The sequence below is a fragment of the Heterodontus francisci genome, chromosome 29, assembly GCF_036365525.1.
Source record: "Heterodontus francisci isolate sHetFra1 chromosome 29, sHetFra1.hap1, whole genome shotgun sequence".
Taxonomy (NCBI): domain Eukaryota; kingdom Metazoa; phylum Chordata; class Chondrichthyes; order Heterodontiformes; family Heterodontidae; genus Heterodontus; species Heterodontus francisci.
Genome location: NC_090399.1, coordinates 62134645 through 62147627, shown reverse-complemented (window position 1 = coordinate 62147627; position 12983 = coordinate 62134645). Strand labels below are relative to the sequence as shown.

At 46.7% G+C, this 12983-nt stretch overlaps 1 long non-coding RNA gene across 1 annotated transcript; it reads left to right on the top strand.

The window, feature by feature from the left end:
• Nucleotides 1–7747: 7747 nt before the first annotated feature.
• Nucleotides 7748–11752, top strand: LOC137346050 (uncharacterized). The gene is made up of 2 exons (XR_010968645.1): nucleotides 7748–8056; nucleotides 11578–11752. It is a non-coding gene; the product is annotated as an uncharacterized lncRNA (long non-coding RNA).
• The last annotated feature ends 1231 nt before the right edge of the window (nucleotides 11753–12983 follow it).

Below are 12983 nucleotides of genomic sequence, written 5' to 3'. Positions count from 1 at the left end.
CTGCTTCAGTATCTGAGGAGTCGTGAATGGTGCAGAACATTGTGCAATCGTCAACAAAAATCCCCACTTATGACCTTATGATGGTGGGAATGTCATTGATGAAGCAGCTGAAGATTTTGGAGCTTGGCCACTACCCTGAGGAACTCCTTCACTGATGTCCTGTGACTGAGATGATTGACCTCTAACAACCACAACCATTTTCCTTTGTGCTAGGTATGACTCCAAACGGTAGAGAATGTTTCCCCTGATTCCTATTGACTCCAGTTTTGCCCGGGCACCTTGCTACCATACTCAGTTTAATGCTGCCTTGATGTCAAGGGCAGTCACTCTCACCTCACCTCTGGAGTTCAGCTCCTTTGTCCAATTTGGACAAAGGCTGTAATGATGTCAGGAGCTGTGTGGCCCTGGCAGAACCCAAACTGAGCGTCAGTAAGCAGGTTATTGTTGAACAAGTGCTGCTTGATGGCACTGTCACTGATCCCTTCCATCTTCATGCTGATGATTGAAAGTAGACTGATAGAGTGGCAATTGGCCAGGTTGGATTTGTCCTGCTTTCTGTGTACAGGACATAGTTGGCAATATTCCACATTGCCGAGTAGATACCAGTGTGAAAGCTGTACTGGAACAGCTTGGCTAGGAGCACAGCTAGTTCTGCAAAACAAGTCTTCAGTGCTATTTCCGGAATATTGTCATGGCCCATAGCCTTTGCAGTATTCAGTGCTTTCAAACGCTTCTTGATATCAAATGGAGTGAATCTGATTGGCTAAGTATGGCATCTGTGATCCTGGGAACCTCAGGAGGCTGAACTGGATCATCCACTTGGCACTTCTGGCTGAAGATGGATGATCCGGCTGCTATGCTGTTTTCCTTTGAGAAAAGAAGACTGAGGGGAGATTTGATAGAGGTATTCATAATCATGAGGGTTCTGGACAGAGTCAATAGGGAGAAACTGTTCCCACTCATGAACGGAATGAGAACGAGAGGACGCTGATTTGAAGTAATTCGTAAAAGAAGGAAAAGCAACATGAGTAAAATCTTCTTCATGTAGCGAATGGTTATGGTCTGGAAAACACTGCCTGAGACTGTGGTGGAGGGATGTTCAATTGAGACATTCAAAAGGGAATTAGACTGCTATATGAAAAGGAAAAATGTGCAAGGTTTTGGGGAGAATGCTGGGGAATGACACTCAGTGAGTTGTTCATTCGGAAAGCTGGTGTAGACACGATGGATAGAATGGCCTCCTTCTGCGCTGTAATAATTCTGCAATGTTGTGATTCAGTGTGGTTACCCTCTACTGTTGCCAGGAGGAGTTATCAAAAGATGGTTTCAAAAGCATTCTTCCCCAGTATGCAGAGACACTTGTCCTTTGAATGGCTATCAGAGAGACCTCTGAACAAACAGGAAATATCTGGTCTGATATTACCTATTCCATCAATGCCATGTTAGCCCTTCCCCTAAACCACTAAAAATTCGTATTGTAAAACAGAAATTAAATACTTAGTTCTTAGTCCCTGATTACAACAGATATGCACTGCACTGAACAATTGCAGTCAACCTGCCACATTGGGCAAGTAGTTGCCATTAAAGGTTATCACCTCGAGTCATTTGAGAATTTGGGAAAAGGGGATAAATGGTTAACTGTCTCCCTCACTCAATTTATAACAAATGGCAAGCCAGCCAGAATTGAGAAGATTATTTTCTTTATTTTTAATGTTTATTCCATGTAAGTGGATTCCAATGGCACGTGACCGATCACCTTTGTGTGATTAGTGAAGTGATCAGGGACTGTGTATAGATAATTGTGGTTAATGTGCCAGGGGCAGGGAGTTAGAGAAGCTGTCAGCCCGTGATTTGGTCTCATTTCTTGCAAGTCCGAAGGGGGCTTGAACAAGAAAGCAGTTGATTGGGTCAAGAAGAGATTAATCTGGGCAAGTGTAACTCAAAAAGAGGAAGCATCCATTGCAATATGTGGCCCATTTGTGCGCATAGCGTGGATATTTGAGAGATGACAAGCTCCAGGAAGAAAAAGAACAGTCAAATTAACTTTTTATCAAAGAAACGTACCAGCATGCATTAGAACAGCAGAAGTTAGCAGAAAAATTGAGTGACCTCAGATGCACACTGGCGGCAACAACGCACTGTTAATTCAGTCCCGTCACATTATTAAGCTCTTAACACTATTTTAATACTGTTAATATGATTAACAGACCGGGGACAGCCCAGCTAGGAAGATAATACTGACGGGATGTATCCAGAGATCCCATCGCAGAGAGTGCGGCCCGTTAATGTGGACCCACACTGGAAAACAGTCATTCCCAGGGACGGCAATTGTTTTCTCAGACGACTTTACTCAAGCTACGTGTCCAACCGGGGAGGAGGCTGAGGCCTTGTCTAGAGAGTTAAGGACCATTAAGACGAGTGACCGTCCCATCAAAACGAACACCAGCATCGAAACTTTTGGCTGGGTTTACTCAGAGATTTTTTGGGGTACTCTTGACCTGAGAGTGAGGGTCACTGTCGATCCTACTGTGATGAGGAAGGACACTCATTGAGTTTACCGTGCCAGGGAGATTTTGTGTGCCTTAGTCATTAACGATATTGACATGTTAGGTGTGTGCACATGAGCAAAGCACAATCCCAATGAAAGGTCGATGGCTTTCACCAATCGGCCAGTGAACCTTTATAGGCGCACACAACCCATTCACTGCAGAGCTCTGGGCGAAGCCCCCTAGGATTTCCGTGACGAGCTTCAACTAGTTTTTCTGACACAGTTACAACCACCCAGCAGCAGCGCTGTGGGTGTGGTGTTTGATAGCTGTAGCAACTGGGAATAAACCCTGCACTGCAGCACCTCCAGCAGGATTGGGAGAGGATGGGGCAACAATGACAGATTCCAGCCCTCCGGACACAGTTGCTGGTGGATTTCCAATGTGATGATCATGTCTGACCAGTGATAACTGCTGTCATTAATGGGGCTTAAAACCCATCTGGTTCATTAATGTCCTTCAGGGAAGGAAATCTGCTGTCCTTACCTGGTCTGGCCTACAGGTGACTCCAGACCCACAGCAATGTGGTTAACTCTTACATGCCCTCTGAAATGGCCTAGCAAGCCAATCAGTTGTATATAACCGCTACGAAGTCAATAAAAAGGAATGAAACCGGACGGATCACCCGGCATTGACCTAGGCACCGGAAACGACAATGGCAAACCCAGCCCTGTCGACCCTGCAAAGTCCTCCTTACTAACATCTGGGGGCTTGTGCCAAAGTTGGGAGAGCTGTCCCACAGACTAGTCAAGCAACAGCCTGACACAGTCATACTCACGGAATCATACTGAACAGACAATGTCCCAGACACTGCCATCACCATCCCCAGATATGTCCTGCTCCACCGGCAGGACAGACCCAGCAGAGGTGGTGGCACAGTGGTATACAGTAGGGTGGGAGTTGCCCTGGGAGTCCTCAACATTGACTCCAAACCCCATGAAGTCTCATGACATCAGGTCAAACATGGACAAGGAAACCTCCTGCTGATTACCACCTACCGCCCTCCCTCAGCTGATGACTCAGTACTCCTCCATGTTGAACAGCACTTTGAGGAAGCACTGAGGGTGGCAAGGACACAGAATGTACTCTGGGTGGGGGACTTCAATGTCCATCACCAAGAGTGGCTCGGTAGCACCACTAATGACTGAGCTGGACGAGTCCTAAAGGACATATCTGCTAGACTGGGTGTACGGCAGGTGGTGAAGGAACCAACAAGAGGGAAAAACATACTTGACCTCGTCCTCACCAATGTGCCTGCCACAGATGCATCTGTCCGTGACAGGATTGGGTGGAGTGACCACCGCACAGTCGTTGTGGAGACGAAGTCCCGGCTTCACATTGAGGATACCCTCCATCGTGTTGTGTGGCACTACCACCGTGCTAAATGGGATGGATTTCAAACAGATGTAGCAATGCAAAAATGGACATCCATGAGGCGCAGTGGGCCATCAGCAGCAGAATTGTACTCAACTACAATCTGTAACCTCATGGCCCAGTATATCCCCCACGCTACCATTACCATCAAGCCAGGAGACCAACCCTGGTTCAATGAAGAGTGCAGGAGAGCATGCCAGGAGCAGCACCAGGCATACCTCAAAATGAGGTGTCAACCTGGTGAAGCTACAACACAGGACTATCTGCGTGCCAAACTGCGTAAGCAGCATGCGATGGACAGAGCTAAGTGATCCCATAACCAAAAGATCAGATCTAAGCTCTGCAGTCCTGCCACATCCAGTCGTGAATGGTGGTGGACAATTAAACAACTAACTGGAGAGGTGGCTCCACAAATATCCCCATCCTCAATGATGGAGGAGCCCAGCACATCAGTGCGAAAGATAAGGCTGAAGCATTTGCAACAGTCTTCAGCCAGAAGTGCCGAGTTGATGATCCATCTCGGCCTCCTCTTGAAGTCCCCAGCATCACGGATGCAGACTTCAGCCAATTCGATTCACTCCGCATGATATCAAGAAACGACTGAAGGCACTGGATACTGCAAAAGCAATGGGCCCTGACAATATTCCGGCAATAGTACGGAAGACCTGTGCTTCTGAACTTGCCGCGTCCCTAGCCAAGCTGTTCCAGTGCAGCTACAACACTGGCATCTACCCTGCAATGTGGAAAATTGCCCAGGTATGTCCTGTACACAAAAATCAGGACAAATCCAACCCGGCCAACTACCGCCCCATTAGCCTCTTCTCAATCATCAGTAAAGTGATGGAAGGTGTCATCAACAGTGCCATCAAGCGGCACTTGCTTAGCAATAACTTGCTCAGTGACACTCAGCTTGGGTTCCGCCAGGGCCACTCAGCTCCTGACCTCATTACAGCCTTCGTTCAAACATGGACAAAAGAGCGGAACTCAAGAGGTGAGGTGAGAGTGACTGCCCTTGACATCAAGGCAGCATTTGACCGAGTATGGCATCAAGGAGCCCGAGCAAAACTGAAGTCAATGGGAATCAGGGGGGAAACCCACCGCTGGTTGGAGTCATATATAGCGCAAAGGAAGATGGTTGTGGTTGTTGGAGGTCAATCATAGGAGCTCCAGGACTTCAGTGCAGGAGTTGCTCAGGGTAGTGTCCTATGCCCAACCATCTTCAGCTGCTTCATCAATGACCTTCCTTCAATCATAAGGTCAGAAGTGGGGATGTTCGCTGATGATTGCACACTGTTCAGCACCATTCGCGACTCCTCAGATACTGAAGCAGTTGGTGTAGAAATGGAGCATGACTTGGACAATATCCAGGCTTGGGCTGATAAGTGACAAGTAACATTCGCGCCACACAAGTGCTAGGCAATGACCATCTCCAACAAGAGAGAATCTAACCATCTCCCCTTGACATTCAATGGCATTACCATCGCTGAATCCCCCACTATTGGCATCCTAAGGGCTACCATTGGCCAGAAGCTGAACTGGAGTAGCTATATAAATACTGTGGCTACAAGAGCAGGTCAGAGACTAGGAATCCTGCGGCAAGTAACTCACCTCCTGACTCCTCAAAGCCTGCTCCAACAACACTCAAGAAGCTCGACACCATCCAGGACAGAGCAGCCTGCTTGATTGGCACCCCATCCACAAACATTCACTCCCTCCACCGCCGACGCACAGTGGCAGGAGTGCGTACCATCTACAAGATGCACTGCAGAAAAACGCCAAGGCTACTTAGACAGTACCATCCAAACCCGTGACCTCTACCAACTAGAAGGACAAGGGCAGCAAATACATGGGAACACCACCACCTGCAAGTTCCCCTCCAAGTCACACGCCATCCTGACTTGGAACTATATCGCCGTTGCTTCACTGTTGCTGGGTCAAAATCCTGGAACTCCCTTCCTAACAGCACTGTGGGTGTACCTACCCCACATGGACTGCAGCGGTTCAAGAAGGCAGCTCATCACCACCTTCTCAAGGGCAATTAGGGATGAGCAATAAATGCTGGCCTGGCCAGCGACGCCCAGATCACATGAATGAATTTTAAAAAAAAATTATCTCCCGGTCAAGCGATGTCTTATAGATAGAGTCAGAGAGAGATACAGAACTGAAAGAGGCCCTTCGGCCCACCGAGTCCGCACTGGCCATCAACCAGCCATTTACATTAATCCTACATTCATCCCATTTTCCCTCTCACATCCCCACCATCCCTCAACTCTCCGACCACCTACTTACACTGGGGGCAATTTTTACAATGGACAATTTACCTATCAACCCACAAGTCTTTGGCATGTGGGAGGAAACCGGAGCACTCGGAAGAAACCCACGCAGTCACAGGGCGAACTTGCAAACTCCGCACAGGCAGTACCTGAACCGAACCCGGGTCGCTGGAGCTGTGAGGCTAATTGGGGAAAAGAAGATGTTTGTACTGAAAAAGGAATGGAATCTGCTCCATTCTCGAGTTCGAGTGGCTGGGTTTAGTGTTTCCAAATCCTTTAAAATTTTCATCCTTGTTTTCAAATCACTCCATGACCTCGCCCCTCCCTATCTCTGTAATCTCCTCCACCCCCTCAACCCTCTGAGGTATCTCTGCCTCTCGAATTCTGCTCTCTTGAACATCCCTGATTTTAACCTTCCGCTGCCTCAGCCCTAAACTCTGGAATTGCTTCTCCAATCCACCATCTCTCTACCTCACATCCTTCCTTCCCCCATTTCCTTCACCTCCCTTTGTACCCGGGTGTATCTCCTCTCATTCACTGATTTCCCGCAGTTCAGCTCGCGCTTCAATTGACAACAGTGAAATATGGTTGCACAACAGCAATTCTCTGTGCAGACTCGCTTTAAGGAGCTTTGCCCCGCCTCCAGCATCTGCAGCAAACAGTTCGGGAAAGATCGTCAGAGCGGCATGACGTAATGACGTTCAGCCAAGTGTGATGCATTGACTCTGGACGGGAGTAACGCTGCAGGAATTGAACAGCAACGCTGTTCTTTGATTGGGTAGTATGCAGCAGTACAGCTTACTGATTGGTTTAACGAGCTGTCGGTCACACACATTGAGAGGCGGTGCTGAGCTGAGCAAACAAAAACAAGAAATGCTGGGTTCACTCAGCAGGTCTGGCAGCATCTGTGGAAAGAGAAGCAGAGTTAACGTTTCGGGTCAGTGACCCTTCTTCGGAACTGAGCTGAGCAAAGCCGCGCTGTGATTGGTCAGGTTTTGAAGCGCCGCTTGTTTTGGCGGAGACAGAAAGACTGCATTTCGATTGGATCATGGAGCTGTCACGCACTCAACCCGACAATCCGAATGGTTGCAGGAGATGTCGCTCATATTATTATCCCTTCCCATTGGTTGAGGTCGTGCCGGTCTCTGAACGTCCACCCTGATTGGCCTCCAGCTTGGCTCAAGGGTGGGGATTGTTCGCGGACTGATCACACACTGGGCAGAGCGGCAGCGGCTGTCTGTGTTTTGGTGGCGATTTCAGTCCCCCAGCCTTGGCCAGGCTCATGACCCAGCTACGAGGCACCAGAAGAGGGAAGGAGTTTAGGGCCGGGAATCCCCGCCTCGCCCGGTTGTAAATCCCCAGCTCAGGGTTGCCAATGGCAGATTCCGATGTAAACATGTCACGCTGCAGATCCCCAGTCCTGCCAGTGAAGGAGCTGCAGCAACTGTTCAAACCCCCTGGAGTCAGATCACTCAGCACGGGGGGGGGGGGGGGGGGCGGTGGTGGGGATAGCGCCTGGGATCTTCCTGTGTCTGGGCTTCGGTACCACCCCAGCTTTGAGCATGTCACATAGCACAGGCTGGGAATGGAGCCTGGGATCTTCCTGTGCTCTGTGGGGCTCAGTGCACTCTAATTGGATATCCCTCATTGTGTGTTTCTGATTGCAGCCTCTCTCTCTTTCAGTTAGTCTGGGAGTTCCTGACTGATCAGAATGCCCCTCTCCTGTCACACCCATCACACACATTGAAGATGGACGACCTGCTGCCAGAGATCCAGATGATCAGGAACTCGAGCCTTCGGTACACTCATTTACTTAAGTGACTCCCAGTCCCTGATTCAACATCAGTTTCCCTGGAATGTCAGGTACATTATCATCTTCCTCCACTGTGAAGACTGACATAAAGTAATTATTCACCAAATCTGCCATTTCCTTATTTTCATGTGTGGGTAAACATGTCAGGAAAGGATGAACAGACTGGGTCTCTTTTCTTTTGCAAAAAGGGAGGTTGAGGGGTGGCCTAATAGAGGTCTTTAAAATGATGGAAGGTTGTGATACAGTGGATCCAGAGAGAATGTTTCCTCTTGTGAGTAAGAACATCACTCGAGGCCATCAATATAATATCGTCACCAAGAAATCCAATAGGGAATTCAGAAGAAACTTTTTTGCCCAGAGAGTGGTGAGAATGTGGAACTCGCTACCACAGGGAGAGGTTGAAGCAAATACTGTAGATGCATTTAATGGGAATCATAGGAGGGAGAAGGGAATAGAGGATAATGATGATAGATTTACATGAGGAAAGACAGGAACAGGCTCGAATGGAGCATAACCGCTGGCATAGACTGGCTGGGCCGAATGGCCTGTTTCTGTGCTGTGTATCCAATATAATCCTAGTTATGTGGAAAGATTAGAGAAACTGGGGTGGTTTTCATTGTAGCAGAGAAGGTTAAGGGAATATTTGATAGAGTTGTTCACAATCATGAATGGTTTTGAAAGAGTAAATAAGGAGAAATCGTTTCTGATGGCAGGAATGTCAGGAACCAGAGGACACACATTGAAGGTAATTAGCAAAATAACAAGAAGGAACATGAGGAAATGGTAATTTACACAGTGAATTATTATGATCTGGAATGTTCTGTCTGAAGAGGTGGTGGAAGCAGATTCAATAATAACTGTCAAAAGGGAATTGGACGAATAATTAAAGTTGAAAAAATTGCAGCCAACGTGGAAATAACAGGTGTGTATAACTGATTGGAAAGTTCTTTCAAAGAGCCAGCACAGACACGATGGGCTGAATGGACATCTCCAGTGCCATATCACTCTATAATTCATGATATATATTAATGACCGAGACTTGGGTGTGCAAGGCATAATTTTAAAATTTGCAAATGACACAAAAATTGGAAGCATTGTGAACTTTGAGGACTGTGATAGACTTCAAGAGGACATAGACAGGCTGGTGGAATGGGCAGGCATGTGGCAGATGACATTTCATACAGAGAAGACTGAAGGCATTTGATACAGTACCACACAGCAGACTTGTCAGTAAAATTATAGCTAATGGAATAAAAGGGACAGTAGCAACATGGATACAAAATTGGCTGAGTGACAGGAAACAGATTTAGTGGTTAATGCCTGTTCTTTGGACTGGAGGAAGATTTGTAATGGAGTTCCTCAGGGGTCAGTGTTGGGACCCTTGCTCTTCCTGATCATTATTAATGACCTAGACCTTGGTGTACAGGACACAATTTCAGTAGTTGCAGATGATACAAAACTTGGAAAAATTGTGAACTGTGAAGAGGATAGTGTAGAACTTGAAAAGGACAAAGACAAGTTGGTGGAATGGTCAGGCAAGTAGCAGATGAAGTTCAATGCAGAGAGATGTAAAGTGATTCATTTTGGTAGGAAGAACATGGAGAGAGAATACAGAAACATAGAAAAATAGGAGTAGGCCATTCGGCCCTTCGAACCTGCACCGGCATTCAGTATGATCATGGCTGATCATAAAGAGCAGAGGGACCTCGGTATATATGTGCATAAGTTATTGAAGGTGTTGAAAGAGTGGGAAATAAAGCATACAGTATCCTGGGCTTTATTAATAGGGGCATAGAGTACAAGAGCAAGGAGGTTATGGTAAACTTGTGAAAGACACTAGTTTGTCCTCAGCTGGAGTATTGTGTCCAATTCTGGGCGCTGCACTTTCGGAAATATATTAAGCTTTGGAGAAAGTACAGAAAAGATTCAGGAGAATGGTTCCAGGGATGAGGAACTTCAGGTATGCAGACAGATTGGAGACGTTGGGACTGTTTTCCATGGAGAAGTGAAGGCTGAGAGGTGATTTGATAGAAGTATTCAAAATCATGAGGGGTCTGGACAGAGTGGGTAGGAAAAAACTGTTCCCACTCATGAAAGATTGGAGAATGAGAGGGCACAAATTTAAAGTAATTGGTAAAAGAAGCAAAAGTGACATGAGGAAAAACATTTTCACACAGCGAATGGTTAGGATCTGGAATGCACTGCCTGAGAGAATGGTGGAAGCAGATTCAATTGAGGCATTCAGAAGGGAATTAGACTGTTAACTGAAAAGAAAGAATGTACAGGGTTACGGGGAGAAGGCAGGGGAATGGTATTAGGTTAATTACTCATTCAGAGAGCCGGTGCAGACACGATAGGCCGAATGGCCTCCTCTGCACTCGAACAATTTGGTGATTCTGTGATTTTGTGAAGTGGTATATGTTTTTAGGAAGAATAGGGAGAGGCAATATAAAATAAATGATACAATTCTAAGGAGGGTGCAGGAACAGAGAGATCTGGGGGTAGATGTGCATAAATGGTTGATGATGACAAGTACAGATTGAGAAAGGGGTTCAAAAACATATGGGACCTGGGCTTTCTAAATAGAGGCATGGAGTACAAAGGCAAGGATGTTACGATGAACCTTTATAAAATACTGGTTCGGCCTCAACTGGAGTATTATGTCCAATTCTGGGCACCGCACTTTAGGAAGAGGGTGCAGAAAAGATTTACAAAAATGGTTTTCGGGGTAAAGGAATTCAGTTACGTGGATAGATTGGAGAAGCTGGGGCTGTTCTCCTTGTGGGAGAGAAGGTTGAGAGGAGATTTGATGTGGTGTTCAAGATCATGAGAGGTCTTGGCAGAGTAGATAGAGAGAAACTGTTCCTGTTGGTGGAAGAGAAGAAGAAGACCCTGGCAAAAGAACCAACTGCGAGTTGAGGGAAAACTTATTTTGCACTTCGAGTGGTTAGGAAGTGGAATTCACTGCCTGAGAGTGGTGGTGGCAGGTACAGTCAGGACTTTCAAAAGGGAATTGGATAAGAACCTGAAGAGGAAAAAAATGCAGAGCTATGGGGACAGGGCAGTGGAATGGAACCAGCTGAGTTGTTCTTGCAGAGAGCTGGCATGGACATGACAGACCGAATGGCCTCCTTCTGTGCTGCAACCATTCTATGATGGGAGTGGGGTTGGAGACGGGACTGATTGATGTTCATGTCCAGTGACATTGCACACCAGGAGCAGAGACTGGTCATGTGATCCTGTGACACCTCGAGTGGGAGGGGCTCTGGCTGCTTTGTGACATTATTGCTGTGTGATTGGCTTCTGACAGGTTCCTGCCCCTGGTTACGCCCCATCACTGGGATGTCGGTGTGGGAGGAGCTGGTGTGACACCTGACACTGGAGTGAGTTCAGTCCTGATAAACAGGACAAAGGACAGAAAAGACCAACTTCATAACAAAAGTTATAAATTCAAGCCAATTCATTAATTACAAATAAATTGCCATTAAATACAGTCATAATTATAAAAACAGTCCCATTGTATTCCAGTTACAGGTTCTGGGATTAATATGAATCATTTTTCTATTGATAGTTTCTTGGCGTGTGGAATATCTCAGGAAGGTGGAGAGAGAGAGAGAAGTTGAATCATTGCCACACTAACTGGGATTGGAGAAATGTCACTGGATCCCCAGAGCAGTTCTGCTGGAACCAAGAGCCTCGGTGTTGGAGACGGGAGAAAACAGGAATCATCAACAATAACTGGAAAGGTGAGGATCTTTACTGAGAATCCCATTAGTCCAGGATTTTGCTGAGGTGAGAGTGTAACCAGATACTGGGAGCATTTCACCATCTGCCATCAGGCTTGGCCTTTGATTTGAGCCGAGTTTAACTCGTATAAACATTGCCCAGACCTCACCTGGGAGTGTTTGACATTTACATGTAAAGAAAAAGAAAGACTTTCATGTCTCCATTCACAACAATAGAACATCTCAAAGCACTTTATAGCCAATGAAGTAGTTTTGAAATGGAGACACTGTTTTCATGTAGGAATGTAATGTGAGGAGGAATTTCTTCTGTCAGAGGGTTGTTAATCTTTGGAATTCTCTTCCCCAAAGAGCAGTGGAAGCTGAGTCACTGAATATATTCAAGGCTGAATTAGACAGATTTTTGATCTACGAGGGAGTGAAGGGTTATGGGTGGTGGGGGGTGTGGAGTTTGCAGCAGGAAAGTGAAGTTCAGGCCACAATTCGATCAGCCGTGAACTTATTGAATGACGGAGCAGGCTTGAGGGGCCGAATGGCCTACCTCTGCTCCTGTTAGTTAGAGAGTGATGCACAGGAGGCCATTTGGCCCATCGAATCCATGCCAGCTCTCCATGGAGCAAACCAGTCAGTCCCACTCCCCCATAGCCCTGCAAGTTTATTTCCTTCAATTTCCTTTTGAAATCAATGATTGTCTCCACTTCCACCACCCTTGTGGGCAGCGAGGTCCACGTCATTAACACCCACTGTGTAAAAAATATTCTTACTCATATTCACCCTGTATCTCTTTCCCAAAACCTTCAATCTGTGTCCCTTAGACCTTGTACCATTAGTTAATGGAAACAGTTTTTTCCTTGTCTAACTTATCTATGCTTGTCATAATCTTGTTCACCTCTATTAAATCTCTCCTCAAACTCCTTTCCTCTAAGCAGAACAACCCCAGCTTTTCCGACCTAACCTGTAACTAAAATCCTCCATCCCTGGGACCATTCTGGTAAATCTCCTCTGCATCCTCTCCAGGACTTTCACATCCTTCTTAAAGTGTGGTGACCAGAAATGGACACAATTCTCCAGTTGGGGTGGCGCAGTGGTTAGCACCGCAGCCTCACAGCTCCAGCGACCCGGGTTCAATTCTGGGTACTGCCTGTGTGGAGTTTGCAAGTTCTCCCTGTGTCTGCGTGGGTTTTCTCCGGGTGCTCCGGTTTCCTCCCACAAGCCAAAAGACTTGCAGGTTGAT